Genomic DNA, 15,787 nt, shown 5'->3' on the forward strand with positions numbered 1-15,787 from the left:
TGCTCTGGCCACACTTATAGGAACCAACCTCCATCACCAGCCTCATGCATCTAAAAACACAACACAGGAATGACTGGGAATGTGAGGATCCATCTTGAAAGAGTGTTCAAGGCCATGCTGGATGTGGCTGTGAGCAACCTGGTCTAGTGGGAGATGTCCCTGCCCATGGCAGGGGGTTGGAACTCGATGATATTAAGGTCCTTTCCAACTCAAACTGTTCTATGATTCCATGTTTCCTGACTCAGAACTGGGCTGGAGACCAGGGGACATTTCCTGAGGCAGGGATGCCTCAAAATCCCCATCTCCCTCCCCAGTTCTGCTGCCAGGCTCCCCATGGTGTTGCTTGGCCAACACAACCTGCCTCATTAGATCAGGCGTGAATTCCAAGCCTGGCCACTTCCAGGGAATGCACTAAGCAATGCTGCTTTGCCAGAGCTGCTGTCTTTGAAGTAATAAGCAGAAACTCACCTTAAGTAGTAGAAAGTGCTGAAGGAAGCTTTTTCCTATAGTCCTTCTATTTTGCTCCTAGTGGGTACCTTAATGTGATGATATAGGTTAATATTGCATGTGGCACGCACTTACATTAAAGCTATTTCAGATGAGCTAATTTGCCAATGCCTTAAGCAAAGGCACCAGTTGGTGGATATTACCTCTGTGTCTAATTACTTCCACCAGCAAATGGCCAAGTGAAATTCAAGGTACTAATTTCATCATTTTTTTTATTACTATGAAGTCCTAGGAGAACCAGAAAATCTGAAGACATAACGTTTTATTTCCAACATGCTTTAGGCACGACTGTCCCAAAAAGTCAATTTGAAGGCAACAACATTGTTTTTGGAAGCAAGCCCTTGCCTGAGGAGTCGGTAACCTCTGAAAAGCAGTGAAGCCTACAACTGTCCTCCTACAGAAGACACTGTGAAGTACCCATCCTGCAAACATGCAGGGGCTTAATTGTGTGTGTGCTTGTAGTCCTACAGATTTAAATTGGACAACTCTTATGTAAACTTCACTGTATTAATTACATCTGTGGGAGCAAGAGGTCAGCTCTATGAAATACTTTTTTTCTTCTTGCTATTGTAGCTAGCTAGGAGTTTTCCATTAATAGTGTAACCAAGGTAGATCATATAGAAGAAATCAATTATGAAGTGTGAAACAAAAACCAAAAAAATTACGTTTTTAATAATGGGGAGTTAAGACACGAAGCAAATTTTATATTCCAGAAACAAGTAACCAAACAGACTTCATCTTAATCTTACTAGGAGCCACAGAGTTTGATCATCAATTCCTTGGCAAAAGGGTATAAAGGGAGTTTCCAAACTCCCCTGTTCCTTTAAGAAGTCTCTCCCTCTAATTTCTAAGGTGCCCCCCAACCCCTGCTGTACCAGCCCTGGAGTAAATCATCACTGGTACCTTTCAAGTATCCCACAGACAGCCATATAAACCTTGTGTTATAGCAAAAGAGAGGGGAAAAAACAGGTAAAACTAATTCAGGACTACCATGTACCCAGGGTTGTGGCACACAGGCAGTCAGGTAGGTTGCCCTGCTGTTGCAGGGCTCTGGGTGCAATATCATCTCCTTTTCAGAGGAGGAAAGTCAAACACTTTTTAACTAAAGCATCACTATGTAGAAATAAAGGCAGGAAAACATCCCTGTAAGAGCAGTGAGGGAAGGAGCAGGCAGGGTGGAACACAGGCTGCTGCTCGGACGCTAGAGCCCCCCAGGCAGCTTGTGTTTCCAGGCGTTGCAGATCTGATTTCAGGCTCCAGCCATGGGCAGGCCTAAGGGTTAAACAGGAGACGCAGCACAATTAACTGTATCTGTGGAGATTATGGCATGTTTATCCAGTGTTCAGATTTCCTGTCTGAGTGTGTTGGATTTCCTGAAAATCCCTGCTATCAGCCCAAGTGCTGTCCACTGAGCAACCTTTTCTCTCTCTCCCCTTTTTTCTCCCCCTTCTTTTTTTTTTTAACTTCGCTCACATGGTAGGTTTTCCTTCCTGCTCTCTTTCCAGTTAGTGCCTGTGTCTCCTCACCAGTCAGGACATTTATGGATGCAGATCAACACTCTTAGACTCCAGAACTCTGGGGATCGCCGCACATTGGATTTCCTTTTTTATTATTCTTGTTTTATTTCACTTTGTTTTACCTTTTTGTGGCAAGAAAACCTGAAGAAACATGCTCTTTTTTCAGCTGCCCATGGGAGAATATGTTTTAGTCTGAGATGGAATAATGGCCTTAGGTTTGAGGACCAAGACTGGAATGGGAATTCAGACTGCACGCGTCCTGGTGAGTTGCAGTGCATTGGGGCTGAGTGTGGTTGGTAATGAGCAGCTCTGAGACAGGAACAAAGGCTGAGTACGTCCATTCAATGTGGCTGCTGAGCAGACTGCAAAAAGCAGATGGGTGATGCTGAAGTTAGAACTTTTTCCAAAGAAAACAACTAAGGTTCATTTTAATTCCTTAAAACATGCTGCTCTACAGCCCAGGCAACTTCTAGGTAAACTTTAGTGTAGCAAAATGTATAAGGCCATATTCTGTGAGTCTTTGCTCATGTAAGTAACTTTTTAACTCACATAAACAACCCTCAGTGACTTTAAAAAGAGCTCGTCGTAAGAATAGACTTGCAGAATGGGGCCCACACTGAGCAAACTGCAACGTCTCAATCTCAGTGAAAACTTGAACTTAAAATTAAACTGAGAATGTTGTGTCTTTTCGTGTTTCCTTGGCCTCTTATGTTTTATTGTTGATCTAGATTTAAGTTTTAAGAAGAATCTACATGCCAACTATTTCTCTTATTGTCTCTTAAATAAGTTTGCAGTAGGAGTGACAACGGATTTCATGCAGCAATGTTCCGGGAGGCCAGAAAGGGGCTTTCTGTTGTTGGAGGGAAAATGCTGAGTGCTCCGCTGCTCTGAATGAACTGGAAAGCTGCATCCAAACGTGAGGCTCAGCTAAGGTTTTAGATTCATTTTTGGATGTATGATGGCATTGTTAGCCTTAGGTGGGTTTAGTTAAACCACGGTCACAAATGCAACAAGTTGACCAGTCTCAGAATCAGTGACTCGGCATTTGGAAAAGAAAAAGTCTTCTTTCAGAACTCCCTTAAAGCAAATTTCACTGCTGGCACCCATGGAAGTGTTGATGGAGTAAGATGTGGAAGATAAAGCATCATCACTATTGCAACTTTTGTTCTGTCCCATAGCTGGAGGCTGTGGTTGCGCTGAACATTCCTGGGCTGCTCCTTGGAGCTGCTCCAGGGATTCAATTCTCTAATTTGAAGGCAAAAAGATTGATTCAGAAATTGCTTAGATGTTAGGAAACATCTATAGGAAAACCAGCTTCCCACAATAATTTTACTTCAGCCCTTATTTTCCTTAGACTATTGAGTATGTCCTGAATTCTTGTGTTTAATACTGTACATCAGTCAAGAGACTTAACATTTAAATCCTTGGGGTTTAGAAGGACAGAATACTTTCCTTTTTTATACCAGTAAGGGGAAAGATCCATTTTCCAAATTCTTTGCACAGCTTCCAAATCTGAAGTTTTAAACTGATTGCCTGGTGTGCTGGCTTTCCACACAAACCTTTGAATGTGATCCTGCTGCTCTTCAAGGTTTTCTTTGGTATCAGTGGAAGGTTTTAGTGAGACCAGCCAGACCAAACTCATGTCTTCTCTGCCTGCAAGCCTTCAGAGAGTCAGTTTTAATTATTAACATGGGGCAACGCTGAAGCTGATGGCATTTTATGCATTGAGATGTCAGTTCTTGATGTGTATGTAGGTTTTTACTTTCATTGTAGGGTGTTGACAGGGAGGACAAGGAACCCCTCACCTGAGTTAGAGCAGACCATGGTGCCCTGCCTTGCATTTAACATGCAATTTGGCGGTCTGTGGTCATGGATGTGATTAATCTGGCTATGGCAGAAATGTGCTCCTCTCAAAGCTGGCAGAAGAGTTGAAATGTCATCAATGATCACTGAACTGCAGAAGATACAGAGTACAAATGAGGACTCAGGGGAAATATAAAGACTTCTCTATGTCTACTGAAATCTCCTAGCTTTGGGAATTTTGTTGGCTTTCCGATGAGCAGGATGCTTGGGACTGGGTTAGTTGTGGGGTTTCTGCCCCCTTTTTTGCAGGACAGTCAGAACTTTCTGGTTTTAGTCAGGTTGGAAATGCTGTGGGAATAGTTTTTCTGGTGGTATTTTAGTATTTCCTCTTCTGCTCACACCCAGACCAGGAAGCGCAGAAGCACAACCTTCAACTCATTGTGTATGTGTTTCTTTTTATAAACCTGAATTCTCTTCCCTCCCCTTCCCCCCCTTTTATTTTTTATCCTTATGGCTCTCACATAGGATTACAGTTGTGTTTGATTTAGGCTGTGGGGATTTTTCATACCTCTTCATATAGCTTCATAAGCACTAAATAGTTCATTAATAAGTGATTATAACATTAGTTTTGAATTATCTAAGAGCAATATTCCCATCTCAGCTACTCATGGACAATAATGTTAATGTGCCAATATCCCCTAGTAGCTGTTTCTGCTGGCATTTACTCCTGAACCTCCATCAGTGTGAGGACTAACTGGCCACTAAGACCTATCTACTCAGTTGCCCATGAAGAAGTTCTGCAAAAGGTCATATTTTTTTGGTAACCATCCGCACCATTAAACTCTTTAGGATTAGAGACTTCAAGATTTATTCTTTCCCTCCCTCTTTTTTCCTTTCTGCACCAGTGAGGAGGTTCAACTCATGCGCCCTCTCTCCATGTGTCCAACTCATTCACCATCACGGCTGTCAGTTCTCCTGCCTTCCTTGTTGTTGTTGGCAAGTATGGATAAACAGTTTTGACAGGTATAGAGTCCTGCAGAGCTAACTTCATACGCACAGTGATGTTTCTCTGCTCAGATGATAAGCGGACCAGAGGAACTAAATCACTTTCTCTGAAACTGTTCCCCACATCGAAAGCTTTTAACCCCTCTGTTTCATGCTGTTTTTCCCTCAAAAAGCAAAGAATGCAATTTTGTTTCATACCTGAGTAAAGCAGATCACATTTGGATTGCAGCTTTTCCTTCAAGACTCTTCTAGACACCTTGTAGAGTCTTTAATCCGCCATTTTATAAATGAAAATAAACTTAGCCTGAATCTTAAATTTGGCCCATGGCAAAATAATGATCTATTTTTCCATTTGGATCTACTTTCATAAGCGCTACATGAACAGCTATGCCAATTGTGTTTGGAAAGTGTCCCCATGTAGGACTGGGTTTGGTTTTGGGATTATTTGTTTCTCAGTGGCTTTATAGCCCTCAAAAATACAAAGAAAAGCCAGGGAAGGGAAGCTAATTTACTTCACTAAAAAATTCTGTAATTTAAGAAGATTTAAGCAGAGTCAATGGAATTACTGCAGGGTTTTAAGCTCTGTGCATGTTTTGGGGTGTTTGTTTTTTCATTGCTGTTGGCTCGAAGCCTCTCTCTTGGGCTTTGGGGAGAGAGGGCACGAGGCTGGGGAGGAACGGCAGCATGGCTCATTATTTCAGACACTGATTAGCAGCAGGGCTCAGCCTGGACCACATTTCCCTCTCCTCCCATGTGGTACCCACGAGCCAAGCTCCATCCTTGCTGAGCAGGGAGTGATGTGAAGCTTCTCACTCAGTCCCCAAAGCCAGGTTCAATCCTCCCCAGAGGCAGTGATGCTTTTCGTGTATCCTCCTCTATCTCAGCTGGAGTTAACAAAATCCATCTGTCTCTGTGAGTCAGCAGAAAAGTATTCGGCTTTTACAAGAGTTAAGGGACATGGGATAGGGCAATGTCAAAGCGCAGAAGTCTTCCCCCGGCTCAGCGTTTGCACGGCAGGCATGGAGAGGAGGTCGTGTTTTCAGTTCCTGTTTACCAGACGAGCTGATTTACACTAGCGAAGGACGTGGCCTGTGATGTGCATGGCCACGGCTGTCAAACAAGGCTCCTTTCATCAGCGGTAAACGTGAACAAATGTGCGAATGGCACCAACCAGCGTGCACCGCGGTGCGGCGGCTGCTAGCAGCTTGGAAAAGTCAAAAGAAAACTCTATTTTCTTCTCATCAAAAGCAAAATGAGGAAGCCTCCCCCCTCCCCTTCCACCCCCACCGCTACCACCCTGGCTCGAGCAAGTTGATCCATAGGTATTTGTGTGGGGGTTTGTTCTCCGCGGTTAACCACATAACAATTTGAAGCATGTGGCTAACTCAAAAGAAACTGCCTTTAAACGTTTGCAGACTGCAATTGTACTAGGGAGAGCGGAAGCGCTGAACATCCCACAGCAAGGTCCTGTGAAGAGGGAAAAAAACCCTGACTTTATCTCTAGGAGTTTCTCTTCTTGCCGATGCTCTGCAGCCAGGGCCAGATGTTCCTCACCTCCTGTTTTGTGTCTTTATTTGGTGTGTCAGGGCAGGAAACAAAACAGAGTGAAATGGGGTGGTGATGAATGGGAGAGCACTTCAGCACACAGCTTTCATAAATAAAGCTGGAGGAATAATAACAAACAAATTGGGGAAGCTTTGCCACGAAGCTGAGCGTGTCTGAGACCACTGGGTGATCCCCAAAGGATGTGGTGACAGACGGGTGACATGGGGCTGGAGACCAGGCTCCAGAGGGTCAGCAAGGAGAAACCCTCTTCGGGGTGGTAAAACTCCCCGTTCAAGCTCTTCCAGCCCTCAAACCTGAATTTGTTGGGCAGGGAGGAAAGGCTGGAGGGAGCCCATGTGCAAACCAGACATGAGTAGCTGTGCTTGTGGGGGTAAAGATCCCAACACTGCATAGTGCCACAGTACTTGTTATCACGGAGCCATGGGGCTATACTAACATTCAGTTTTAATGAATTTTGGGCTTAAAGGAACCACTAAAACTGAAGATTGCAACATTTCCCCGTGGGAGGAGATGCCTGTGAGACATTCTGCAAGTGGTTTGTGACTCCCAAAGGTCATGAGCTTTTAATTTCCATCCATTTCTAGTGTATTCTCAGTCTGTGGTTAGGAGAGCCTTTCCTTGGCTTCAAGCAGAATGCTCCTGAGTGTTCGTTACACAAATAAAATAGTGCAATTAATCTTCACCCCGCTGCAAGCCTCTTTTGTAATTCAGCAGGTAAAAATACCATATCTGTACATTCACCAGAATAGCCCCTGTTCTAGGAAAGCAAATGACTTCTGGAGTGTGGCCTGAAGGTTGAAAATTCAACCTGTTCTGGAGGAACAACAAATAAGGCCTTGCCAAGTATTCTCTCTCTGTTACAGTGGCTGGAGCTGTGGCCTTGTGGTGCAGGGATGGGGTGGGATTGCAGTTAGAAACTGAGCTGTGCCCCGCGGTCCTGCAACCACATGCATTTCTCCATATCTATTCTCCAGTCCGGGGAGAAAAGAAATCAACTTTTAGTCAGTGGCTGGACGACAGCCCTGGGGTTGCCACCTTTTGGCACTAAATTACAACATGACCACAGGCAAGTCACTGCAGGAGAAGTGTGGCTGGCTCCCCTTTTCTTCTTGTTCATCTGTGGAGTAGCCAGAAGGGAGTATGTACATGGGAAATGCAGGGCGCGTGGTTGATGTGCTCCTTGAAACTGCTGGGGCAAGAAGAGGGAGATGCCTCCTGCCAAGGCTGGCACAGCTGCGTGCCCTTTTTATAGCAGTTGGCCAAAAGCGATTTTATTCTGGCCAGAACTGCCAGCCAGAGGGGCAGCAGGACGTTTCAGGCACTAGGAGAAGCCTTATGGTATCTAGATTCAGCATAACACCAAGCCCTTAGCAGAATAATATGGTTCTGTATAAGAACATAAAACCATCTGAGCCAACACTCCAGGATCCTGTCTCCAGTAGTGGCTGACACATGTAGGATGCAAGAGTTGAACAAGGAGGACATGTAACAGTATTACCCCAGATTATGGCCCCAGCCTTCCATTCTGGAGAATTTTCTCAGCCAGAGCTCATACTTAGGATGAACTTGTCCTGCAGATATTTGCAACATGGATTTACAGGCTTTTTTCTACTTTGACTAATAGGCATTTTAAGCATCCATTTAAAAAAGGCTTATATGTGTACAACAAATTGGTAGGCAAAAATGGGTAGAAAATTCACTGAAGGAATTTTGTCATGAATTTACAGCTATTAAATCATTACTGACAGTAAGGGTACAATCTTAGTCTCCTACCTGATTTATAGTAGTGCTATAAACTGAATTTTGTGGAAACATTGCAGATTTATTTGTGGCTAAATAAGATTTCTACCAGCACCATGGAACTCTAACATTTATTTTATATAATTTAGTGTGAAGCTATATAGCTACTCTCCTTCTGCATTCAAATCCAAGCAGTTCAGTAGTCGCCCAAATTAATTACTGAGGTAATCATTTACCTAATGGTATATTTGTCATTGAATGTGTAAGATGGCATTTTCTGCTGATGTAGGATACTGGCTTCATCCATCAGATCAGAAGCAGATTGTAGTTGCATATCCTTTAATAATTATTTGTGCAGGTGTCCTTTTATTCCTGTTCATAATTAGTAGCCGAGTACTTAGCAAAGCTTGTCAGGATCAGAAATTCCTGCAGTACAGTAGTTATCTATATTCATGAACATAGAGGAGCTCTACACTGGTAGAATAATTTCTGCAGATATTTTATTAAAACTAATAGGTACCATAATTCTACATCAAATGTAGAGCTTTTAAATTATTATCAACCAGCAGGGTATAATTCTGATCTTACACTTGTCCTAAATTAATATCACAACCTGACTCCAGATTTCATCAATGGTAAGATAGGTCTTAGCCAGAATCCCAGCTCTCACAAGTCATTTAAACTTTATCACTTTTATTTTCTGTGTTTATGATGTTGTGGTTGAGGAGGAGCTACCATGTTCATGTGTTGTCCAGGATGGGGTTAAAAATCTACTTCTGACCCAAGATGATCTACAGCTGGTATTTGTTCTCACTGCCTAGACATACAAATGGGATTTGGCTCAGTCAAAAGACATTTCCTTACCATTGAGAATATTAGACTTAAAGGGTGCCAGTAGCAGCAGGAACAAGGATAAAAAGGTGATTGTAAGTCATGTTTTGCTCCTGTACGCTGGAGCCATGCAACAGCCTACCTGACACCTGGTCTGAATTACAGAAATCTCTTGACTGTTGAGATTTATGTTCTTCTTCCCAAAGTTCCTAGGAAACTCAGTAATTATGCAGTCTCCCCCATAGGGTGGTCTATACACGTATGCACATGGCATATCAAAAGCTCCTACGCCTTCAAGTGCAGAGAGCAGCCTGGCTGTAAGGTTCCTCTTCAGACAGAAACCTGCTTCTCCCAGGGGATCTTTTCTAGTACTAATTCTGTCCATTTTAAGATTGTTTAATTCACCTAACAGCCAGAAGGCCTAAGCCACTCCTCTCAAGGCTGCAATAGGCTTATGTCCTGTGAGTCATATCAGCAGTTTCCTAAGCAAAGCCCTCCAATCACTACAACTTGAGCAAGAGAGTTAGTCGTACAAGCAAACTCCTACAATAGATCTGCACCATTAGACAGATCAGGCATAGAGGGAACATGACCCCAACCAATGATACCAGGTTTACCCTGACCCTAGGGAAAACAAAGAGTCTTAGACAACATCTTCTCACGATGACGGATGCTGAAGGACACCTTATCATTGCAGGGAATCTTACGTTGTGATTTGCACCCTGGGAGAAAAAAAGAATTTATGTCATGGAAATTTAGATGATTTAAATGGAGTTTAAATAACATATATAACACATATAAGAGGGACATTTAGGATTAATATAAGGAAGATATTCTTTACTGTGAGGGTGGTGAGGCACTGAAGCACGCTGCCCAAAGAAGTAGTGAAGGCTTCATCCCTGGCAGTATTCAAGGCCAGGTTGGACAGGGCTTTTAGCAACCTGGTCTAGTGGAAGATGTCCCTGCCCATGGCAGGGGGTTGGAACTGGATGATCTTAAGCTCTTTTCCAACCCACACCATTCTATGATTCTATGATATTTGCAGCCTGGTCTCTATGAGTGAGGCTAAGACAATTGCACTGTGCATGCATGTGTCCCCCCAAGACTTTGAAGGCCCTCGACCAAGACAGATGGAGGAACAGAAGTCTGAGGTCCTCCTACACATTTTGTAAAACCAGGCAGAAGGCTAGAAGAAAACAGCTCTGTTTGTTACCTCCGACTATCTCCTCCCCAAGCAAAAAGCCACAACTACTGTGAGACAAAAAGAGAATTCCCACAGGATTGAAGCGCTGTGCTCAGCACAACCTGGGGAAAAGCTTCCACAGGCATTTGCCCTTCAGGCTGCCCACGTGAGGCTTCAGCGTTCCCAATTCCTCTTGATGTTCATGCAAACCTGCGTGTACCAGTGTGGCTTTCTGAGCAATAACAGTTAGGTGAAAGACACCTGTTGTTATTTATCGTAGTACTTAAATTCTCTCTCCTTGGAAGAAATACCTTCTTGCAATATCACAGGCCATTAAACCACCATGTTAATGTGAAAAGTGTTTCCTGGGGATAATAATATCCTGACATCAGAACTGCTTTCATAGTACTGCTGGCTGCTAGTAGAATGGCAACGTTTTGCTTAGACAAGCAATACCAGGCAAGGACCTTGTTCGCTAAAGCTTAAATAAAAGCTTAAATAAAAGCTTAAATCAGTGATTTTCAAAAGCTGGTTGCCTAAAATTCAGACTCTTAGCTGATAACAAAGTCCCGGATAAATCATTTCAATGTCATTTTGAAAGTGAGGTCGGTTATTTCAGTCCATTAAATAGGGTTTTGGTAGACACGAGTTCAGCACTTCCTCTTGAGTTTCCCAGTGCAGGACAATGTAGCTGAGTCCTGAGCTGTAGAACATTTGGTTTTGTAATTCAAGGCCCTTTCTAAACAGAAATCATCAGCTGGGCCAGACTGTTGAAGACAAATCAATTTGAGTCTCAGAGAAAGACACTGGGCTCCCTCCAGAATGTAAACTTAGACGGGAAAGAAACTCAGATCTCCAGAAAGGACAGATTATAGTGCTTTCACTCCTTAGCACCTCCAGCCACCTGCAATGCATATTAATTTACCAGGTGTAGCAGGAAAGTGGTGGTCACAAACACCAGAACTGAGCGGTCTCATTCAGCTCCTACTCCAGATGCAAACTGCAGAGCTTTGCTCTGGTTCCCACAGATACAATGAATAGAGGAAGAAGGACGGCAGTGACCAGGCAGCAACTGAGTGAACACTGGCAACACCCTCTGGTTTCCACAGTAGTTATCACAAGAAAGTATGTTTCTGCTTTGTCTTTTCCTGCACATGACAAAAACAAACAAGATATTTGTTTCCCAATAAGGAAATAGGTTCATTCTGGAATGCACTGGGTAGATCAGGTTCTTCTAAGGATGAAGGATACATATGTGGGATGTCAACATTTTTAAGCCCTCCCAGGATATTTGTGCAATATTAATTGTGTCAGCCACTGCACTGTTTTTGCAGCAAACAGTAGACCTGAGGTGAGGAAGCCTGGCCTCATTTGTGCTGTTAATGTTGTCTTTCTTAGAAGCAGAAGCTATTTGCAAGATCATAATTTCCCTCACAGACAGTATTTTTAATTGGGGAAGAGTTCTCTCAGGAATAATAGTCTTACTTCTGTTCCCATCTGCGCAGTATTTTCCTGATCAGGAGATCAAGAGAAAGAGGATCTGAGCAACTGCTTCTGTAAGTAATAATGAACAGAGAGCTGTGCAGTAAATCATAATGTGCAATAAAATAGAAAACAAAATTTGGCTGGAGATTAATGACTGGAATGGGACTTACTGAATTAAACTGGATCAGATGTTCGCTGGAAAAAGTCTGACTTAGATTCACAGTGCTCTATGGTTTTGGTTTTGTTTTTCACAAAGGAAGATTAAACGTGATTGTTTTGCAACTACTAACAATTTCTAGGCCTTACAGAGCGGTCTTAGGGGCCTGCAGGAGAGGACAGGCACTGGCTGGAAATCCTGGTCCCACTCAGGCAGAGGAAGGAACTGAGCATGGAGCCTTCCCCAACACACAAGGCCACTAACTGCCCAAATGTTACAGGAGGCATCAGATATTCACAAGACAGGAAGGGCTGACTTCAATTTCCACCTCCAGGGACAGGTTTGTGGTTACAGGTCTGCTATGGAGACAGATAGCCCTGAGTTCTTGAAGGCTGTGATCAAAGCCCAGTTGCATCTTTCGTGTTCCTTGTTAGGTGGTTTAGGTGCCTTCTTCTTGTTGTATCTTCTGTGAACCCACTTCTAAGTGTCCAACCTTGCAGATGTTGGTTAAAAAGACATATGGGCAGCTGACTCCAGGTTTTGAATTATCCCAGGGACTAAGGCAGCCAAACTCTACATTTGGCTTCGTGTTCCAGTGCCAGATTTCCTTGTGATTGTGAACTCAAGCAGCAAAAGGTTTGCGCTTCTAGCGCTGAAGAAACTTAAAACTGTAAACCAGTGACAGGGACTGGCATTTCCTGTTGGTGGTTTTTCTAATCAGACATGTCTCTTGTTTTGTCAAGATCCAGACTTGGTTCATGAATATCTCGGAGGAAGGAAACCAAAGCTGCAAAAGTTACCACTGATTGTGCTAGAGATACCGAAACTCTTTCCCCGTTTAATTAATTTGATTTGCTGAACTGAAAGTGAAACAGATCGATAATGTGACAGATTAAAAAGCCCATGTTGGTAGGCACAATGTGAAGGTAATGCACACACATCTGCCTTCTCGCCTGCTCTCAGGAACCTGGCAGCTCTGTAGCATTGGGTTCAGTGACTGTCCTATTATCTCAGTTTCCTCAGGCTTTTGGGAAAAATGGACTTAACAGCAGACACCTGGAGCAAGAGGAAGAAGAGCATGGCTACGTTCTTGAAACCCAGAATGCAACACCATTTTAAAATTCATCAAAGTGCTCAGAACAAATTCCCCAGAGATTGGGGCTTAGTCATCCCAGGTTTCTCCAGCTCATTTAGATAATTGCCCCTTGAAATAGTTGTCTTTCTTTTCCTCTTTTTTTTAACACTGCCACTTGGCAAGTATTCACTGAGCAGGCAGCTCTGTTCCACAGCTGCAAAAGGGCAGAAGAAACATCAAGATTCCCACCATGCACATCTCTACTTTCTACAATATGAGCTAACCACATCTGAGTGCATCCAAAACAGTCATCTCACTGTCACCTGATGTTAGAAACTCCTTGGCCAGTTTAACTCATTAATGCACTGATAAAATTAATTTCTTTATGAAGTGATTTATTAATTAATAGGAGGTGTTTAAGAGAGTGTAATGTGTCAGTTACTCAGTATTTTTAACTACCATCAGGGCCTGGAGACACTCCGACTCAATGCTTTCCCACCTTCTTGAAAACTATATGATTTGATGCGCAAAGAAGTAGTAAATGCCCCATCCCTGGCAGTGTTCAAGCCCAGGTTGGACAGAGTGTTGGGTGACATGGTGTAGGGTGAGACGTCCCTGCCCATGGCAGAGGGGTTGGAACTAGATGATCTTAAGGTCCTTTTCCACCCAAACCATTCTATGATTCTATGATTGCTTCTGTCTCGGTATAAATTCACCAAGAAAGGCGGTCCCAGTATAATCACATGAGCTTTATCAGGAAACTGATACAATGAAACTGAAAAAAGGGGGCTACTTTTCTGCTGCATCATTCTTCTCTCAGTAGAACTACAAAACTTATATTAGAACATATAATTGTATTCTAATTTCTTTGTGTAACTTCTTCTACCCAAGAAAACCTGAAGATCATTACAAGTTCCCATTAGATTGCTAGTGGAAAGCACCTCAGCATCCCCATTAGTGCACCAATAGTTTGGGGTTTTTTTCTGCAGATTTATTTTAAAAGCTTCTTTAAAAAAAAAAAATGAATATAGTTTTCTTGCTCCTGGCACCTTTTCTTGAATGTAGAATTAGAGGGACAGTCTTGTATCTGACCATGGTATAGTTCATGTAGAAGTAAGACCATGCTGCAATGCCTCTGGGCTCAGCACCCTGCTCTCTCTCTTTTAGCCAGTAGAATGAAAGAAGCAGTTTAGGCTGTGATTCACCTGGCCTTTGTAGACATCTACTTTAGTATCTGTATTTTAAACATCTACTTCTGTAGGATGAGGTGAGCTACAACCTAGTTTCAGCTGTCTGTACTGACTGTATCATCAGTAAAGATAAAGGGAGCCTGGGGTGAACAGCCCAGGTAAAGATACTTTGTCAGATACAGCCCACTTTTACAGCCTAAAAGTTGAGTCAGAGCACACTAAAGTGGATGCAAAGAATCCCATTTACACGGACAGAGTTTGGATCAAGTTTTAAAGACCCTGTTCTGCCACTTACTTTGAGTTAATCTCATTTTTCTACGTAGATAGCACAGAGATTCCAAACAGCATGCTCATGGATCTGGGCATGACTCACTGAGGGATAGATACCAACATGAAGGACAAAAGAAGAGAACATTTAGGAACATCTTTGTATTCCTGTTTCTATATGCCTTATATTTGGGGTGATTCTGCAGAGATGCTTTGATAGTTCTGCACCCAGCTGAAGGACAGGATAGGTAGCAGTATTATATCAGCCAAAATACATGACATTTTCAGAAGGTTGCTAAGTAGGAGAGTGCCACTGCTTGCTGCATGTTAAAGAGGAAGGCAGGAAGAACACACCACTTTGAAGGGCAGAACAGTACCAAGACAAGAGGGATTGGCAGAAGACACTGTGGAGTCATCCTTGTGATCAAAGATTGGCTCTGTACTTGAGACATCAGACTGAAGGTGAACACATCAGGATCCAGTCCATTGCTTCTGCCACAGACCGGAGCCTGATGTGCTCATCTTCAGCCTGGGGTCTCAAGTACAGAGCCAGCCTTTGATCACAACGATATACAGCCATCCTACAAATATATACCAAATATATTCATTAACTTCTGTGAGATGTTCAGACACAAGGACAATGCAAGACCTTATTAGTGCCTGACTAATCAATGACGGCTAGAAGCAGGAGTTGTGCTGCTTGCTTGAGAGCTGTCGACACAGAGTAGAAAAGCTACTGTAGGAAGGACACAGGAAGTTCAGATGCACCAGACTTTTCATGCAGAGACAAGCTGACCTTCCACACAGATACACCAGGTCTAGTTTTTCATTTTTATAGTGACTTTTTCTTAAATATACATCCACAAAATGGCTGATACTGAATTCAGCCCACAATCAGTGGCTGTTGAGAATGAGTGGGGGCAGTGACAAGAGACCTTCGTGTCATATTCAGATTATATTATTAATCTATTATCTATATACCTATATATGTATATATATCTCTATACAAATTGTATATGTACAGGTTATTTTGCTGTAGACTACATACTGAGTAAATAGTTAAGCAGTCACTAGTCTTACAGAGAAGGTGTGAAGCACTCTTATGGGTTATTAGCCCCTCACAGTCTTCAGAAGTGGATTGTAAGTAACAAAAAGTCTTGGTCTGCGGATGGCAGCCTTGTCATCAAGTACAAAAAAATATCCTAAAATACCCTTGACGAGATCAGTGAAAGCTCTGCAGAGGTCTGAGGCTGAGCAGCAGACACTCTGATTAGCTGCTGCTGCTACAAAATGAAAATTCTTCCCTGAGCCCAAGAAACAGACGATGGATATAGTTGGAAGCGATAAAAAGGTCATTCCTAAGTAGACACAAGGAGATTTAACTCACAATACCATCATCCTGAAGCCCTTAGACAAATAACGAAAGACAGGCTTCAAAGATTGAAGAGTCCTGTCTAAATA

At 42.9% G+C, this 15,787-nt stretch overlaps 1 protein-coding gene across 3 annotated transcripts in view; it reads left to right on the forward strand.

Annotated features, from left to right (window-relative positions):
- Window positions 1-2,015: 2,015 nt before the first annotated feature.
- ASAP1 (ArfGAP with SH3 domain, ankyrin repeat and PH domain 1) overlaps window positions 2,016-15,787 on the forward strand; it is a 150,739-nt gene continuing 136,967 nt past the window's right edge. For all 3 annotated transcript variants that reach the window (XM_030477165.1, XM_030477173.1, XM_030477199.1), the window contains exon 1: window positions 2,016-2,286. The gene's annotated coding sequence lies outside the window, so the exon portion shown is untranslated. The remainder of the gene's footprint in view (window positions 2,287-15,787) is intronic.

This window comes from Strigops habroptila, chromosome 1, assembly GCF_004027225.2.
Source record: "Strigops habroptila isolate Jane chromosome 1, bStrHab1.2.pri, whole genome shotgun sequence".
In the NCBI taxonomy this organism is placed as follows: domain Eukaryota; kingdom Metazoa; phylum Chordata; class Aves; order Psittaciformes; family Psittacidae; genus Strigops; species Strigops habroptila.